A 20,159-nucleotide genomic window follows, 5' to 3' on the forward strand; every position below is an offset into this window, starting at 1 on the left:
CCAGGGGAATGGTATTTACCACCTGTGGCAACTACTCTACCCGCTTCCAATAAACCTTTTATGAGGATCTAAACAGACAATCTCCCCATTGAGGCACCCATAACAGTTGGCCCAGAAAAATAAGATATTTACTGTACCTGATATATAATGTCACTGGGAGTTAAATATATTGGGTGCTATGCGTCCAATTAGGATTATGGCCCGAGAAATGGGCAGAACGTGGATTTTGCTGCTTCTGCAATAAAATCGGCATGTCCTGTTTTTTTGTCAAGCATTTTTGCCTCTTCTAATTTCAGCCATGTTTCACCTGCCGAAATTTACTGACATTGGAAAGGATGGAAGGCTGAGAGAGTCTCTTTCTGGAGTCAAACTTGTAGCCTGCTTTGTCTCAACATTTTTCCTACAGCAAATATTCAATTCCTGGAACCATCTCGCAGAGACATTTTGGACTTTGCACCTGGCAAATTAGGACACATTGACTTTTTCTGACCTGATATGCAAAGGAGCTAGATGACGTAACTCATTTTTTTAACAATTGGCAAATAGTAAACTATGAGCAGCATCTTTTCTTAGTTTGCAACTTGCAATAAAGGCGCTGGCCTCACTTTTCTCTTGTGTATTAGGGATGGTCCCACATCAGACAAAAAGTCATCTTGCCCCTGCACTCTTAGTACACCATTGCACACATGCCCCGTCATAATTTGCTCTGTTGCTTTACTTGTCATGTCAGTGACGCTCTTCCATGTTAAACTGTCATTACCCCAGGTTGCATTTGGCACATTTAGAAAATACCTCTTGTTCTGAGAATCCTACAGGAAAATGAGGCATGACACGGGAATCGTTTTTTGACTCGCCGAATTCTGCATGTTTTGCCTTGTTCCAGACCTTTTTCAGTGATAAATTTGGACCGGATCGGCCAGCCAGAATTTATCAATGAAATAAACACGAGGAGGGTAATTCCGATACCTGTGAAAACATGTTTGAAGTGCTATCAGAATTCAACCCTTAACTCGCAATGAGGACCTTAGACTGTGCATTCATTCAAGCACTGGCTTTGTCCCTGTGTTTGCTCTTCTCATTTATTTCATAGCCCTGTGCAAACATGAGAGGAGATGTGGACTTTTGACGCGTGGCCTGTTTGAAAATGGCGCTTGCATGACTTGATTTCAAACGAGTAGTGAGTGGGGAGTCTCTGGAAGTAGTCGTGTTTGGACAGAGCAGGCGTGGGAGGGTGTGTGTGTGGGGGGGGGGGGGGGGGGAGGGGATTACACTATTTTCAGTCAATCAGAATGACAATCCTGAAACAGTTAGTAGAAACACAACACTACAACTCACCTCGCCGTATGCACAAACACAACTTTTTTTTAACCACTCTGCACGTTCTATCATTATTTTCCTAAATTTGCAGAGGATGTTTTTGCCATTCTCAAGTTCTTATTAGGGAATCGCACACCATGATTGGGATGCAGCATTCTTATTAACTGGCCACAGCCTCGATGCTTTATCTGTTCATCAGCCTGCATGTGCATGTACTCTCAGTACAACAGGCTCGTGGTAGGTCTAGTTCATTTATAATCCGCCATTATCATTGATTTGCAATTGATTTGCTGACCCCTAGCAGACCTTTCATTTGAAATACAACTGCATGTGGTTTCTCGCCTAATGAGTGATCATTGTGGATTTTTTTGGGTTTTTTGTTTTGCTATTTGTGTTAAGTAGAGCATAGCTGTCAACAGAACAGATACAAGAGGTCAATAAAATCCAAAGCAACAAAAATACTCTACCCTATTAGGGATCAAAAATACACACCAAGTTGAAATGCGCTGAAATGATTAATGATGTTTCAAACAAGAAAAACATATCAAGTGAATCTTCATCCTAGTTGTCTATCTCTAAATGTTGACGTTTATTCATTTATTTATTTGTGAGGAGTTTTGTAGGTCTCTAAATGCCACAGAGACTACCACAGAGTGCTGCAGCAGCAAAAAAGACCTATCTCTCACTACTCTTCCTCCGTTTACATGTCTAGGTGCAGAGACCTAAGTCAAGTTAAGAGCACCACTCTGGTTACTATCTCTGGTCACCAGTTCTACCTATCATGTTCATGCAGGGTTCAGGCAGGGCTCTCGCTCTCTACCTCTCTTGCCCCCTTTCTCTCTCTACCTCTCTACCTCTCTCTCTCTACCTCTCTCTCACTCTACCTCTCTACCTCTCTCTCACACTCTACCTCTCTCTCTCTCTCTCTCTCACACTCTACCTCTCTCTCACACTCTACCTCTCTCTCTCTCTACCTCTCTCTCTCTCTACCTCTCTACCTCTCTCTCACACTCTACCTCTCTCTCTCTCACTCTACCTCTCTCTCTCTCTCTACCTCTACCTCTCCCTCTCTAAATCTCTACCTCTCTCTACCTCTACCATTCTACCTCTCTCTAACTCTCTACCTCTCTCTCTCTACCTATCTCTCCCTCTACCTCTCTACCATTCTACCTCTCTCTACACCTCTCTCTACACACCCCTCTCTCTACACCTCTCTCTACACACCCCTCTCTCTAGACCCCTCTCTCTATACCCCTCTCTCTAGACCCCTCTCTCTATACCCCTCTCTCTACCCACCTCTCTACACCGCTCTCTCTCTCTCTCTCTCTACACACCCCTCTCTCTCTACACACCTCTCTCTCTACCTCTAAGTGGCAGCCGGAGGCTGATAACACTGCTTGTCCTTTTATTTAAAAAAAAACCAGCATTGGCATAGCCAATAGATCTCGCCTTTGGGGCCTTCTAAGTGTTTAACCATGCAACAGTTAATGTTGTTGCACCAAGGATATGGTGCTGCATATCTAAATACTTATAAGGTCCCACAAGCGAGACCTATTGGCAATGCCAATGCTTGTTTTCAATTAGAATTAGGCCCAGAAAAAGCGAGAGAAAGACATGAAAGGGGGGAGGGAAAGGAAGGGCGAGAGACAGACTGAAAACCGTTGATAAAGGAAGAAAGCAGAAATGAAAGAACCAGAGAGTGGGATAAGAGGTCAGCGAGCATCTGGTGGTGGATGAGAGAGGCCTGGAATAGAATACAGATGAGGGCTTGGTGTTCGGTACCACCGCCTGCGGGCTTCACAGTAAAGCACTGGTGGTGTCCGGCACTTACTCTTCTACAAATTCAGCAGGGGGTAAGCCCATCCCAACAAAGCATAAAGTGGCACATGCTACCCACCCCCATCCGTGTCATGACAAGCCGGTGACGTGCACCCCTAAAAGATGGGCCAGGTTTGTTCGCTACGGTTCTTTCAGCGAAGCAAACTACCATGCCTGGTTTGTTGAAAGTGCCAGGTGGAAAATCACCAGAGCACAGCAGGCCGACACCCTGTCCACCTGCATTCTCTTCTCTGTCCCGCCCCCCCCCCCCCTCAGTGGATGAGTTTAGGAGAAAATGCATAATTAAACAAAGGAAACGTTAATTACATCTGACATAAATAGGAGATTGGATGTCAGTTTAAAACAGCCTTCATGTCTCATCTCAGAAATGTGAAGTGACCAGACAAGTGCACCATGGGAAGGAGGGTTGCATTAATGAATACACAATGAGATAGCTCAGGCGGTCCAGCGGAAGCAGCAGACTGTAAATATATCCGACGTGCCACAGCTTAGTGAAATCGGATTACAAAAAAAACATGACCGTCTAAAATCTATTTAAATCCAATTCAGAAGATGTTTAATTAAAGCAGCGACAACCGAGAAATCAGAACTCAGTAAACCTGCAGTAACTTGCTCCTACATAAATATACGACAAAGAAAGCAAGGAAAGGGCTTCTTTTTCCTTGTATGCCCATAGCCTGAGAAGAACAAGCACTGGCAAAGCCAACTGGTATGACTTCTGTGCAGTGGATGCACTTAGAGGCACACAGACAATCCCTCAACGTACGACACATACACTAGCACTCGTGTACAGGTGTGAAGATACAGATGTGTGCAGCGGGACGCATTTGTGATGCGCATTATATGATGTTCATCAGCAGAGGCGTGTCATTTGGCGTTCCGCCTCGAGGCGCTACTTGTACTGATCCTCAGGCAGATGACCGAGCGCTGCACTGCAGGGAAAACACTACGTGAGGTGTAGTTTAAGCGCTAAAGAAATGAGGTGGGGGCAGTGGGTCACATAGGGATGGACGACCGAGAAGACACTTGTGCACCCTGTGGACTCTTTTTGAATTCTAAGGGCATCTGGTCAACGAAGAACTAGAAGTCCCAGAATGCAAAGCTGAGTTGGCGGAAACTCCGAAACGGCTTAAGGTGCTGCACACGGCTTGGCCACTTGCATCTGGGCTACTGGAAGGGTGGACTGAAGCAGGTTTGTATTGCCATCTATGAAGCATAACATTTCTTATCTTTGTTTTGCTGAAAGTTCCCTACTTATTTCAGCGCCATTAATTCTGCAGAGAACATGTACATCAAATTCATACATTTGCACCTACTTGACTCCGCTCAAGGGGGGAGGGGTGGAGCATGCAAAGATTGAGGGACCCATGCACAGACTGACAGAGAGAAGGGACCATTGGGTACTCGGCGAGGGAGAGACGCACAAATGTTGAAAGAGAGATTGGCCACAGTAGGATAATGAAGGAGGCAGGACAGAAACGAAAACAAAATTGAGAGACAAAGAAAAGTGAGGGGAAGCGGAGGGAGCGAGCGAGAGCGGCAAATCAAGGTGTTAGATGATGCAAGGGGGAGTGACTAGAGACAAGTTTTCAGAGGGCCCACAAGACAAACCAGGCAAAACAAGCAGGAAGTGGGATAAGGGAGGGGGTAGGGGAGAGAGGCACGCAGGCTGGCATATGGTGAGCACTTTCGCGGCCACTTTGATGTTCTCAGTGGCTGCGCGGCTCACTGAGAACATCAAAGCGGCCGCGAAATGATCACGCAGGCTGCCAAATGGTGCGCGCGCCCGGCGCACATGTACTGTATTTGGAGATGAAAGCACTAGTTTGCACTTCCAAATCCCCCATTTACAAAAGCTCTCGCGAGAGCAGCGCTAAAGCGTGAGCTCAGGCGAGACCTAAAAACTTCGTCCCAGCTGGAGGTGAAAAAGGGTTCATCCCTGCCAGCACGTTGCTGCTGGGAATGGAAAGCAGACAATGTACAGGCGCTGCTGTGCTGAGCAAAGTCCTGGTGTCTTACACTGGGACAGGTTCAACATATTTCTGTGGGGCCTAACGTATTGGCAGGAGGGACGGCGTCCACCCTGTGAAAATAGTGGGTGGATGCCGTGTACCTACTTGTACCCCTGGGCATGATGAAAGGAGCGGTGGTAGGACCCAGAGCAGTAATTTTTCTAGAAAGTTGAAACCTTTAAGTTCATTCAAAGTGTGTGCCACCTCTGTGTCTGCAAAGCCAGCACCAGCCACGTCGCATGTCTGCAGAGTGCAGCTTTTAAATTACACAACGCGCAATAGATGAAATGAAAACACTTCTCGTTTTGTTTAGAACATCTACATAATGTGCCTCAGCCACCCTCTCCTGAGGCTTGCCCAATGCTCGGTGCAGCCTGCGGCGGCTCGATCGAGTTCAAGTCAGCTGACTGTTGCTGACAGACTATTAATTTGTCATGATTAGGTTGGCTGAACCCTTGTTGCCGGGGCCTCCACTACGCCGTTTAATTGTTTCACTAACCAAGGGTCCGACAAGAATATAATTGATTTGAACTTTGAAATGTCTGCCTTTTAATGTATTATGAGAAGCGTGTCCATCACAGCTTGTCACATGTGAGAATACACCTGATAAGAAACGAGACCCACAGATCCATTGTTCTAACTCTTATGTCATATTCTGGTTCCGGATTTGGGCACAAAGTGTTTTAGGCCTGTATTATATACTACATTTCTCCAGAGACTTATCACATTACAGAATACTCCGCTTTGGTCTTGAGTCCTGCATACCCCATACTAGAACGGGGGCACTCAGGCAATGCCCGAGGGGCCGGTGTCGGAGCTCCAGGTGTGGGCTGCTTTTTGAGCAGTCTTGGGGCAGATTTGGGCGGTGTCGCTGTTCGGATACAGCCAGCGGCCCAGTGGGTGCCTGAGTGGCCTTCCTGGGGGCAGATGGGTTTGCTCATTACCTCCCGTTTAGCAACGGTCAGAGGTGTCACTCCCTTTCTCTCGCTGGGCCGGCCCATTAATGTATACATACCTGGCGGGGCAGGGGGCTTAAGCAGAAGTGGCATCGCTTGTTTTCAGGTGTGTTTCACCAGTGTAAACTAATCCATGCATTTTTATTTATCCTCCTTTTTTTAATATAATTTTGCCAAAGCAGTGTTTTGAGAGAAAGGCAATATGCAAATGTGGGCCACTTTTTGTGTGCCCAGGCCGTTTTGAATCCGAATCCAACCCTGCTCAGAGCCCTGGTTATCCAACAGCAGAACACTCGGACAAGGCAAGGACAAGAAAACCAGGCGCCCAGGATGTGCCTGAACTTTCAAAAGCGAGTCCATTTCAAGACCTGCTCCAAAAGCACTTCACTGGCTCCAGGTGAAAAGGAGAATCAAATTCAAGGTTCTCTGTAACGTCTATAACGCATATTGGCCCAGGGTAAGAGCCTAATGCGCGTACAAAAACCTCCCCATAATGGCGCAGACCCACATAGGACTCTGTGATCTACAGCCGCACACTTGATCACCCAGGCGCTGAAAAACAAAGGAGTTTTGGACTGCCCTTCGTAAAATCCTGAACTCAGAACCAAACTGCACGCAGTTCAGAAATAATTTAAAACACACCTTTTCTGACTAGGCCACAACTAGAGCCAAATATTGGGAGGGGGGGGCTGATTCTTCCAGCAGAGTAGAGATGCAGGGTCTCTAAGAAGGGGACAAAACATCAACATAAAACACAACAAAGCCTCGTTAGCAAGTAAATGGTCTTTTTAAAGACCTGTGAAGTACTCTGGTGCGGCTGTGTGTGTGCCTGGGAAGCTGTCTCAGCCTGAGCTGACACACACAACGGGATGGGGGGGGGGGGGGGTCTGAAGCCCTTTGAGCCCAATGGGCGTTGCGCACCTGCCCACAACTGAACTCAATTCCCTTGGGGGTTGCAACACCGAATATCAGAATGAGCCCTCCCCTTCGGTGATGATTTGGGTGTTGTCTTCCTTTTACTCCATTTAAATTTTTTCTGTCCCAGCTTTGGCGCTCCGAAGTGACAAGAAAATCAGTAAGGGTTGGAGCACATTCCTGGCATGTGACACGTGTCACTCTGTCATGTGGCATATGCTACAGCTCATGTGACATGTGCCACAGCATGTCATAGATTTCTGACATGCTCTTTCATGATTAACTGCAGATAATGCCAGTTGGTGTTGGTGATTTCCAAAGAACTATCTTTCACTCGGCTAAAATAAATAAATAAATAAATAAATAAATAAAAACATCATAAAAAGGAATTTCCCAAGGTGGGGTTTGAACCCTTGTCAAAATGCAACGTGTCCCTGTATTGACCCCTGTACCATCTGTTATCTTACATTATGGGGTGCAAAGCCATTCTGTCATAGACAGAGTGCTGGTCCTTCTGTTTCCATTCTGTTTTGCTTTTACATTCTACAAATCCACACTTGATTTTCATGCTTTATAAATAAATAGCCCTTCTTTTATTTCACTCTGGGACTTGCCCCATGCACCTCTTTTTCACACAGAACCATTCCCAAAGTCTCATTCCACAAATTAAGGGACTCCTTTCACTGCAAACCTTGCCCCCTTCCACAAGCCACATCCTGTAACAAATGTCTGACATGCACTGGCTTGATCAAGAAGGCCACAAATCTCACACTGCTGGGGGTGATTTACAATAGGGAATCTTTCATTTGGGTAAAATAGAAGAAAAATAGAAAAAAATATAAAAATCGAATTCTACCTAGCTGGGGTCTGAACCCTTGTAAAAAGCATTCAAAGCCCCTGTTAGTTACCACTGGACCCTCTGTGTCCAAAGCCTTTGTGTCATTGAAGAAAGGTGCTATCCTTTTTCTATTTCCATGTAATTTTCCTTTAACATGCCACAAATCTACACTTGATTTTCATGATTTATAAACAAATTGCCCTTTTCTTTCACTCAGGGACTTGCCCCATGCTTTTCTTTTTCTTACACAACCATTCCCAAAGTCTCATTCCACAAATTAAGGGATTTCTTTCATAGCAAACCTTGCCCCCCTTCCACATGTCACAAATGTCTGACATGCACTGGCTTTCCTAAAAAGGCCACAAATCTCACAGACTCTGCTAAGGGGTGATTTACAAAAGGGCCTCTTTCATTTGGGTAAAATAGAAGAGAATATAAAAATCGAATTTCCCCATCTGGGGTTTGAACCCTTGTCAAAAAGCTCTCGCAGCCCCTGCAAACTACCACTGGACCATTTGTTCGGCATGGTTTGTTTTTGTCCGAAGCCTTTGTGTCATGGGAAAAATGGGCTGTCTTTCTGCTATTTCCATGCTGTTTTCCTTTTACATGCCACAAATCTTAACTTGATTTTCATGATTTATAAACAAAGAGCCCTTCCTTTCTTTCACTCTGGCACTTGCCCCATGCATTTCTTTTTCTTACACAACCATTGCCAAAGTCTCATCCCGCAAATTAGGTGATTTCTTTCATAGCAAACCTTCCCCCCCCCCCCTTCCACATGCCGCAACATGTCACAAATGTCTGAAATGCACTGGCTTGACTAAAAAGGCCACAAATGTCAGACCCTGCTAGGGGTGATTTACAATAGGGCATCTTTCATTTGGGTAAAATAGAGAAAAATAGAAAAATCGAATTTCCCCAGCTGGGTCTTGAACCCTTGTCAAAAAAGCACTCAAAGACTATATGAACTACCACGGGACCATTTGTTCTGCATTGATGAGGGTTGTCCAAAGCCTTTGTGTCATCGAAAAAAGGTGCTGTCCTTCTTCTATTTCCATGTTTTTCTTTTACATGCCACAAATCTACACTTTATTTTCATGATTTATAAACAAAGAGCCCTTCCTTTCTTTCACTCTGGCACTTGCCCCATGCATTTCTTTTTCTTACACAACAATTCCCAAAGTCTCATTCCACAAATAAAGAGATTTCTTTCATAGCAAACCTTGCCCCCCTTCCACATGCCACAGCATGTCACAAATGTCTGACATGCACTGACTTGACTAAAGATGCCAGAAATCTCCCAGACACTGCTAGGGGTGGTTTACATAGGGATATCTTTCATTTGGGTGAAATAGAAAAAAACCGAAAAAAGAATATACAAATTGAATTTCCCAGCTGGAGTTTCAACCCTTCTCAAAAAGCACTCATACTTACTGTGAGCTACCACTGTATCATCTATTGAATTGTTAAGATTCCTTGGCCCAAAGCCATTTTATCAGGGAAGGAGTGTGCCCACCTCTCTTCTTTTATGCCAATTTGTTTTTACATGCCACAAATTCTATGTCATGAGCGGAGGCTCTGTCTATGCTTCTCATTTCTTTACTACATTACCCATGTTTTCACGTAACTCCCATGTCACATGCTCCAATTATACATGAGCTACCCATATAACTGTAGAAGTCACCATTTTGTGTCCTCTTTCTTTGCTGCTTCACAGCCAGGTAAGTGCAGTTGAATTCTTTATGCTTGTACTGACGTAATTACTCATCTCTATTGCTTAGAATGTTTTTTTTCTATATGCTTGTAATGCCATACTTATCGGTATTTCCTACCTCTATTTGCTGTGAATGTCATGCTTTGTACGGGTTGCGGTTCTATGAGGGCAGGAATTCTAAGTTGACCGATCACCTACTGCATGTGCTGCAGAGCTGGGATTCCGCCTTCATTTTCTGAACACTTACGGCGGTCCGACTCCGATGCTGCTTGCTGCCTCAGTGGAGCGGGGAGCGGGACAGCGCACAGCTCGCTGATGTGCAAAGTCCTCTTCTACTTGCAAAAAAGGACCACACAATGCGCATGTGCAGAAATTGAACGCGACACTCGGGGATATTGATCAGAGCGTTTGTTGGCCTTTTTACACATAACGTGACTTGGCTCTGTATGTGGTTGGAGGGGTGAATGATCCCCCTACGCTCTCTCACAAGTGTGTGCAGGGTTGTATACATTTGCATAGGTTTTGCCTCGAGTGGGTTTTTTGGTCCAGGCATCTCCCTCCACATTTAAATTAAGGCATAATCCTTGGTCTTGCAGAGTTAGTTCCACTCCCCCTTACTCTCTCAACTCCCAGTAAATTGAGTGTGCATGCAGAGAGAATGGCAAAATGGGAGCCCTATAAGGCGGAGGAAGACCACTACCATGAAGAAGGTGATGACCAGCCAGAGCGGGATTTGGTGGATGCACTGGACTGCAGTGTACAGCAATCTGTGAATAAAGCCCTGGTACGGGCACAAGGTCCCTTCACGGGGCAGCTGTGTGAGTTTGCATGCCAACAAGGCTGGCAACCCCAACTTCCTCTGGCCAACAATGAGGTGGGCCCATCAAAAAATGGCAAAGTCAAGAGTAAATCACAGCCAGAGGTACATGGAGAGGCTTTTGCAAAGCTGAGGCGCAAGAGAAAGACTGAACACGATTATAGTACCAACCCACAGGGAGAGTCCTCTAAGTCTCACAGCTCACTGCATGCAGAGGCCCTTGACTCAGACTGCTCTTACCACACTGAGGACAGTGATGAGGGTGAGAAGGCAAGACCCAGTAAGAAGAAACATGCTCCAGTCCATACCCTTCGGGTGCTCCAATTCGAGCCCACCGAAGTAATTCACCACGGAGTCCCAATTGGGTTCATCCTTCAGAGGTTGCGGAACACCTTCAAACTCATCTATGGCAGAGCTTTGATAAAGAGATATGTGCACGCCTCCGCATGGAGTGCCCCCGCCCAGACCTGGTGGGTATGGTTGCAGACACACCAGAGGTAGATCCCGTCATGGTCACTTTTATGAAAAAATATGCAAGGGATCAGAAAAGGGCGTGGATCGCTCATGTTGGATGTGCCAAGATAAACCACTTGACCTGACAGGAACCGTGACTAAGATCTTAGACTTAGCATACTAAGCCAAAGATTCCAACTCCCCAGTAAATACTGACAATCTGGCTGGGCTCAGCGAGCAGTCGGCATGTTAGGGAACACCAACCGCACCATCTCTACAGAGCGCCGGAGATCTATCCTGATGAGAGTAGATCCTAAACTCAATGATCTATCCAATTTGGAAGTCAGCCCAATGGCTGACAGCCCATTATTTGATGGCTCTCCAGATTTTGTGCCACCTACTCGACTATATACAAGGCCCAAATGTTGCTTAAAAAGAGTATTCTTGAGAGGCCTTTTTGTCAGGGCCGGGGGCCGTGGAGTGTGCACCAGGCTGTGGAACCCACTAAAGCTCTCAACAAGGCTACTATGCCTGCGGCAAAGGTGGTTGGTAAGGAGACCAACCAGATTTCACCTTCTTTCCTACTCCCCCCAGATTCTGCTGCAGATCCAGACATGGACAATAGAATGCAGTCCAGGACACAGGATATACTGGTATGAGTTATTCCCTTCTCGGAAGTGATATTGGGAGGAAGAGTCTCTATTCACAACAATTGTAAATGCATATCCATGGAACCATGTGTACTGGAGACCATTCAGGGCTTCAAACTGGAATTTTACGAATCTCCAACTCAGTCTGGCCCCCCCATGACAAATTTATTTTTCGCAAACACAACGTTTTTATATTCAAACTCTCCTAGCCAAAGGGGCAATATGGCTGACCACTCCACACCCCAAAGGGTTCATGAGACCCATCTTTCTGTTAGAAAAGAAGGGCAGAGGTCACTACTAGTCCTAAACCTCAAAGATTTCAATGTCTGGATAATGTACAGACATTTTAAAATGGAAGAAATTCTCTTGCTAAGAGATATTCTACAGGAATGCGACTGGATGGTCCGTCTGGTCCTGGAGGATGCCTACCTCTCCATCCCCTTATTCCCACCTCACAGATGGTTTCTACAGTTCATATGACGAGGACAGTGCATGGAATTCAAATCCCTCCATTTGGTCTCTCATTGGCCTTGTGGTGTTTCACTAAATTGAGACCAGTCTTAGAAGCACTAGGGGCTTGAGGAGTATGTCTAATTGACTAGACAACCTCCTGTTGATGGCCCAGGACCTTCAGACACTCAGGACTCATTTATCATGGACTATACAACTTCTTCAGAGCCTGGGATTCCTGATCAACTCCCAGAAGTCAGACCTGTTGCCAGTCCAGCAAATGGCATTTCTGGGTTTCCAGATAGAATCATTCTCAGCACAATTTCTCCTTCCAACCCAAAAGATTTGCAATATCAAGAGGGAATTGAGGTCTGTGTTGTGCAAACAGACTGTTTCGTTGAGGTAGATTGCCAGAATCGTGAGACTCCTGGCCTCATCGATACAAGACATATTTCCAGGCCCCCTCCATTACAGAGCCCTTCAGAGATGAACAATCCAACATTTATGGAAGGGTCTATCTTACACAGAACAATTCCCAATGATGGGCAAAGCCAGGACAGAGAACGTGGTGGTTGGACCACATGGAATCCTAAAATGGTCGAGCCATTTTCAGCAGCTCGCTAGAAATAGGGATCGAATTGGATGCCAGCCGGTTGGGTTGAGGGGTTAGGTGCGGGATGATGTCGACAGGGGGGTCAGTGATCAGAGGCGGAGCTCAGGCTCCACATAAATTGCGTGGAATTCCTGGCAGGCTGTTTCGCTATCAGGAGTCTCTTCCCGATTTAAGACGGACTGATATATCTTACTGAGAATGGACAACATCTCAGCAGTCTGCTACGTCAACACGCTTGGGGGACGAAGTCCTGTCTACTAGCGGAGATTGCCAATGACTTCTGTTACTTCTGCCTCGATCATTGCATCTCCCTCATAGTGGAGCATCTACCACGCAAGAGGAACACCATAGCGGACTGGAACTCCAGACACTTACGAGATTTCAGCGACTGTAAACTGAATCACTTCATTTTCCAAGCTCTGAACAGATTGTGGGGCCCGTGTGAAATAGATCTGTTCGCATCATGACTCAATCGGCAACTGACACATTTTTTGAGCTTGCGCCCAGATCCGATGCCCAGGCGACAGATGCATTTATCCAGGACTAGGATCAGTTCCGAGGCTGCCTTTTCCCCCATTCCTGACGATTTCCAGTGTCCTGTCACAGATCCGTTGACAAAGAGCAGAAATCATTTTGGTGACACCTTACTGAAGAACGCAACCTTGGTTCCCAGTAGCTCTAACTCTAGCCAGTGCGCCTCAAGTTCTACTCTCAGTTCAGCCAGATCCCCTCCTAGACCCGCAAGGTATTCCTAACCCATTGAATCTATCAGGTCCACTCGAGCTGATGGCTTGGATGGTTTCAGGCAAAGAAGGCATAACCAAGGCATTTCGCAGCAAGCTGCATCCTTCATCAGGCAGGCCTGGCCAGATAACACCCATAAAAGATATTCTTTAGCTCGGAAGAGATGGTGTGCTTGGTGTAACACATGGAGTGTGGATCCCGTGGGGGCACAACATTGTATAGTAATACACTTTCCATCAGAACTAACATCTTCTGGTTTAGCATACCGAACAGTTCATAACTTCAGATCGGCAAACTCCGCAGGACACCTCCCAGTAGAGGGTAAACTATTGGATGAACACCCTCTAGTCTGCAAATGGATAAAAGGTATCTGTACGGTCAACCGTCCGAGACCCAAGTATACACCCATTTGGGACGTGAATGTTGTTCTCAAATTCTTGGAGCAATGGCCTGCAAACAAATACTTGTCGTGCAAACAGCTTTTTGGGCCAAGCTCACAATGTTATTATGTCTGATTTCCTGTAAGAGGGTATTGAACTTACGAGTATTTGATCTATCAGGTAGTACAGGAAATGCCTTCTGGAGAGAATACTCTATCACACGCCACACCAAATCTATTTCCAAGTTGGTAACCTATCCAAGTTTCCCAAACAGTAGTAAATTATGTGTGCTGAAATGCTTGAAGGATTATGAAATTGCTACTAGTGATGTGATATAGGAGGTTGGAGAACAACTACTCATTGCCTTACAAAAACCCCAAAAACCAGTGTCTGCAGCTACCTTAGCCAGGTGGATGAAATGACTACTGGCAGGAGCAGGCGTCAACACTTGTGTTTTTTGTGGTGCCTTCTGCCAGAGGAGCCATGGTATCCAAATCATATGCTCTCGGCTCTCGTGTAGAAGACATCATAAGAGCTGCAGGCTGGATCTCTGAGTCTACATAAAAGAAATACTTTTATAAACCTATTGTAGATGTGGCATCTGTGGTCGTAACACGACTTTAAACTAGCATAATCGGAGCCTCCGGTGTTGACATAGAATGAAAATGTGTCTAGCTGACTCATCAAGAATTTCCAACTCTATTAAGCACACGGAGGCGAGGCTCACCCATTAGATGCAATTGTCTTTGAACTATAATTCATTTGTTAAAAGTGTATTGTTATTACTAATGTTGATACAAAATTGAGTTGTTTCTGTCTTATGTCTCCCTCCTGATGATTTTTGGCAATGCTTTATATTTCTGATGCCAGATTTAATTTGGGGATCTCTCTCTGTTTCAGGAAAAGCCCAGAACATCTGAGAGGTGCACTCTGCTTTGGAATTCTTTCCCTTGAGAAGAGTTATATATGGCGTGTTGACTTGCTGCAATTTTAATCTCATTGCAGAGTTCAGTCACGGGCTGTGGTTGGTGATATACATCCCTGTTGGATCAACTGGAAGTTTTAAGTCCACGTTGGGCTGTATGGATCTTTGGTGACTTTTACCCTGTTTCCATTTGGAATATTCTGTTCTTAAGGATTTATTTAACAAAAAGAGGACACAAAATGGGGACTTCCACAGTTACATGGGTAACTCATATATGATTGGAGCATGTGACATGGGAGGTACAGGGAAACATGGATAATGTACTTTGTGTTTTACTTTATTGAGATTGGCTGCTGAAATTAGTAGTAAAGAAATGAGAAGCATATTCCTCGCCTCCGTGTCCTTAATAGAATTCTTGATGCGCTGGCTATAAAAAATGTCATCCACACTTGCTTTTCATGCTTTCTAAATAAATACCCCTCCCTCTTTCATTCTGAGACCAGTCCTCATAAATATATATTTCTCACAAACTCTTTCTGTATAACTTCTGCCACATTTTCATTTGTATTGTGCATGCCTCAAAAACACTTTTACTTTTCAAGACTGTTAGCCACAAAATAGCTATTCATTTTTCTCTTTATGTTCTATATAATAGGATTGCTAAATACTTTCAATTATGGAAGAAAAGTGCATTAGAAACATTCTACTGGTCAGTCTAGTACCCTGGATAACAACCAAGCAGCTACTTAGTTCCTATATTTTGCCTAAAGGATTTTGCATCCAATAACATGAGTGAGGTCAGTTGTGCTGTATGCTATCTCATTGTTTGATTTTATGACGTTCGCTTTTTAACTTTTTAACTGATGGCTAATTACCGTTTACTTTTGTATTTTTACTTGACTGGCTCTCACCTCCACACGCTGGGGAATTTCTCTTCTGTCCTGGTCCCGCCCAGTTCCGCCACGGCTGTGTGCCGATTGGGCAGAGGGCATTCCCAAACCAGCCAGACTCGCGTCTCACGGCATTTCCGTGTTTTTCCTATTTAAACCCATGCCATGGCAGGCGCCCCACTGGTGCGCTGAAAGCACGCCTAAGGCAAGCCCGGCTGTGCCGTCCGCGTCTGGAGTGGGCCAGGGGCCAGAACCCCTGCTTGTTTTTGCTTGCAGCCTCGACTCACTTACTCCTCTCAAGATCTTAGGAGTTTTAAACCTACTCCTAATTATGTTTGTCAGGTTCTTGCCCCTGATGCCAGTGTCAGATTCTGCTCTCTTTATTTATTTGATATCTTCCCCACTTATTCCTGGCCTCCACACTTCTTTCGGAGGAGAGACCTCCCACCTTTCCAGAGTTGACAATTCTGGCTCACATTCATCTAAGGTTTTCTGCTGTTTTAGTCTCAATTGTTGCTCCCTTCCCAAGCACCAGTTGCACCCATTTCACTTCCTAGTTTACATGGATCCAGATGTGTTTTTTTTTACCAGAGACCTGGCTCCACAACGGGTCCATACCAGATGTGATTGCGGCACAACCACAGAATTTTGCTCTATTAGGTATAAATAGACCTCTGAAAACTGGTGGAGGAATTGTCATTATTTAAAAAAAAATCTAACTACAAAATTGAGGCACTCACGATTCCCAACTGTGAAGCCCTACTTTTCTCTATTCCATTCTCCCCTAATCTTACGTTTCTGGTGCCCTCAATTACCGTCCCCCTGGCACATCTAAAAACTGGGGTTCCCTGCTGACCGAATCACTTGCCACTCTTGTTCTTCGTGCGGCAAATGTTTTGTGCTTGGGGACTTGAATTTTTAATTTTGATGATCTGTTGACCCTGAATCTTTTACTCATCAATTCCTCACCTTCCCATGTAGCAGGTCATCTTTTGGACCCTATTTTTTTCAAATCTTCCTATAGTTTCCACTGCTCCTCCCATTCAGCTAGGCTGGTCTGATCACCTTGCCATTCCTTTCTTTATTTCTCCTTGGCTTATTCGCCTCGCCCTGCCGCCTTGCCGAAGAAAACTCGGAACTGGTCTCTACTTGATATGAAGGCACTTAATGAGCTGCTTCGGAAGACTGTTCCTTCCATTTCATCTCCACTGGACTCGGACCAGCTATTAGTCGATCACTGGTTGTCTGAGGCTATCGATTCCATTCGTCCCCTTTCTACTAATTCCCAATCTAGAGTGCTTCCCATGCGCTCCGTGGTTTACTGACCCCCTTAGAGCTGGAATAAAACAATGTAAAGTTTAGGAGAGACTGTGGAGAAAGCATTATACGCCAGAGGCCAAATCCACTTATCTGGAGGCACAAAAAAAAATATCATGCTCTTTGCAGATCTGCTCGTGCCTCCTTCTATACGGATAAAATACTTCTGCCCAAAATAGTCAAAACTCTATTTAAAGTTGTGTCCGAACTTTCTGCATCCAATATGTTCTTGCCACCCCCTCCCTTCCATTACCCCATTGCAAAGAACTCTCGCAGTTTTTTCATAATAAAGTTGTTTATTCATTGTGAGCTTGAGTTGGATTCCTCTTCTCATGACAACTTCTTCTGTCCCAATACTCAACTTTCTGACCTGGTTGTGACTGTTCCCCTGATTTAGCATCTGATGAATCTTGTCAAGTTAAGGCTTGGCTCCCAATTGATTTAATTCCTTTGAGAAATCTACTTGGAAACATCAAGTCTGGCTCCCCACTTGATCCTCTCCCTCCTTCCAAGCTCAGATGCCTGGATGAACCTTTCCTTCAGGTGATTGCTCAGCTTCTTCATTCCTCCCTAAATCTGGGCCAGTTGCATCGCAGTTGGAAGCACGCTCTGGTGCTTCCACTGTTGAAAAAGACTGGTTTAGATCCCCTCTGCTGGTCTAACTACAGGCCTATATATCTTCTCTCCACCTTTTCCAAAATATTGGAAAAACACATTAACTCTCAACTTTCTGCACATGTGACTAAACATAAGCTATTTCATCTGTCTAAGTCTGGCTTTCGTCCTGGTCACAGTACCGAATCAGCTCTGTTGGGGGTCATGGAGGACCTTAGGCAGCAGCTTGATTGTTGGGGCTAAGCAGCCCTCATCCTTTTGGATTTTAGCGCTGCTTTTGATACGGTATCCCATTCCATTCTGGTGCAGCGTCTCGTAAGCTCTGGTATTGTAGGTGTAGCCTTGCAGTGGCTGATTTCTTTTTTGGGTGATCGCTCCTTTCAAGTCTTTTATCACACCGTGAAATCTAACCCCCGTTGCCTTGACATCTGGAGTTCCGCAGGGTTCCATCCCGAGTCCTCTGCTTTTTAATCTTTACGTTCGGCCTTTGGCAGACATTGCGGAAAAATCTGGGTTGACCATCTTTTAATACGTTGACGATATGCCGATTTTATTTTTTCTTTATCATCTGCTCAACATCAAGATCCTTCTTCACTTAAACATGGTCTGCATAACCTCTCCTTGTGGATGTCCAGCAATTCTTTAAGGTTGAATGGTTCTAAAACAGAGGTGCTCATCCTGGGGAACAATCCTGAGCTTTGGGGAGCCAACCACTGGCCTGTTTCTCTTTACCCACCCCGGTTCCTAAGGTTAAGAACCTGGGATTTTCCATCGATAGCAAGCTCTCGCTCATTGCTCTGGTCTCGGGAGTCACCTCGGCCTGCTTTGTGGTCCTCAAGAGGTTAAAGAAAATTCTCTGGCTAATTCCACCTGCTGCTCAGAGGACTGTCCTGCAGTCTTTGGTGATCTCCAGGCTTAATTACGGTAATGTATTGTATCTGGGTGCGGACAAGACCTCTGTACGTCGTCTCCAGCTCATTCTGAATGCAGCTGCCCGCCTACTTTATAGGTTGCCTCGCCACGCCTCTGTCTCCCCTTTGCTCTATCAACTCCACTGGCTCTGGGTTGGCAAGCGTATTGAATTTAAGGCTCTCTGCTACATGTTTAGAGCTCAGCATGGCCTGGCCCTCGCATACATATCATATCTTGCAAAGCCCTATCAACCTTCTTGCAATCTAAGACCGTGGCGGCTGGTGACATTTGAAAGAGGTGAGGCGTAAAAGTGCTGGGCAGTGCAGTGTGGCGAGCGAGCGTAGCTCTACCCTATGAAGAATTTAAAAAAAAGAAAGGGCAAATGCTGCATTTTCAAGCACATTTCAGAAAGTAAGAATGTTAATAAACCATTCTATATATTCGCACGTTTCATCTTCTCCATTATCTTTCATTCTTTCCGTCATCACTCTTACTCCTACCCTTAACCCTGCACTTAATCCTACTTGCGCTTAATCATATTTCACATCTCTATTTACTCTTAGTCCTACAGAAACTTCTACTTACTCATACTTACACAAGTTTGCACCTACTCAGTCCTATTTACACCAAATCATACTTCTAATTAGTCCTACACTTCTTACTCCTTTCTTTTCTTGCTTATTCCTCTTCTTACTACTATGCTTCACCGCAAATACATAATGTAACTGTGCAACTAGATAGGTACCAACTGGATGTAACCTGACTGAGTCAGAAGCCAACCTTCATGTGCGAGGCAGGCACTGTGCATCATAATACTAGAAAAACAATTTTGGTGAACATAATAAACTGTTTTAAAAGAAGCACGCCACTCTTGCTTCCAAAACGGAATGTAAATTAAGTACATCTCGTTTGGGAAGCAAGAGTGATTGTGCTTCTTTTAAAACAGTGTATTATGTTCACCAAATTTGTTTTTCTAGTAATATGATGCGCAGTGGTAGTGCCAAATTTGGTGAACAACATAAACTGTTTTAAAAGAAGCACAATCCTATTTTGGTAGCAAGAGTGATTGTGCTTCTATTAAAACAGTTTATCAATCCAGGCTAGGCCCAGGGGGGTCGAGTGCTTCTGGAAAGGGCCTGGTGCATCCTGAGCAACCAAGTGGGGTATTATAAACAATGAGTCGTTTTATATGTGACTATTCTGCCTGTTTTTTGTCACATTCAATTTGGCATTCACGGTATTTGCTGCTAGAAATCCGAGCTGTAATGTGAAGGGCATGCTAAAATATGACCTAGTGACCATGTGTACAGAGTGTTAACTGAGCCCACCCTTCACTGCATAAGGATTTCAGTACGTTTCCACCGTTTTTTTTTTTTTTTTAGTATTTTTTTTTTTTTTAACATTTAGCGAAATGTTCTAGCATGCGGCAACAAAAAATCAAAACTTGTTTCAACACCGTCAAACTCTGTGCAAAGCCTAGCTTTGAAGTGCGCTCTGCTGTTGAATTAACCTGCCATTTTTTTACCTTAAAAAGATTGTTTCGATCTAAAGCAGTTTGCATCGGTATCTAAATTCCCTTCACGCCTCTCCTTTCTAGGTGTTCGCTTTCTGCACTGGCTTCATTTTGCAAAAAGTGACTTTACTTTAACTTTAGGACGTGAATTTAAGTAGCTAGTGAATCCCATCCACACGAGTCTTGTCAGAGTTGACCCAGGGCCACTCTCAGGATACTCATTCGAATAAATGCATATCCTTAGGATCAAGAACGGATTATCGAGACCTTTGTTACCTTCATATGAAAG

General features: G+C 44.9%; 1 long non-coding RNA gene across 1 annotated transcript in view; it reads left to right on the forward strand.

Annotated features, from left to right (window-relative positions):
• Nucleotides 1-15,008, forward strand: part of LOC146870745 (uncharacterized) — a 44,197-nt gene extending 29,189 nt beyond the window's left edge. The window contains exon 2 of the long non-coding RNA XR_014959446.1: nt 14,599-15,008. This is a non-coding gene — a long non-coding RNA (uncharacterized LOC146870745). The remainder of the gene's footprint in view (nt 1-14,598) is intronic.
• Nucleotides 15,009-20,159: the final 5,151 nt, after the last annotated feature.

Source organism: Triturus cristatus, chromosome 1_1 (assembly GCF_964204655.1).
Source record: "Triturus cristatus chromosome 1_1, aTriCri1.1, whole genome shotgun sequence".
NCBI classification, from domain to species: Eukaryota; Metazoa; Chordata; class Amphibia; order Caudata; family Salamandridae; genus Triturus; species Triturus cristatus.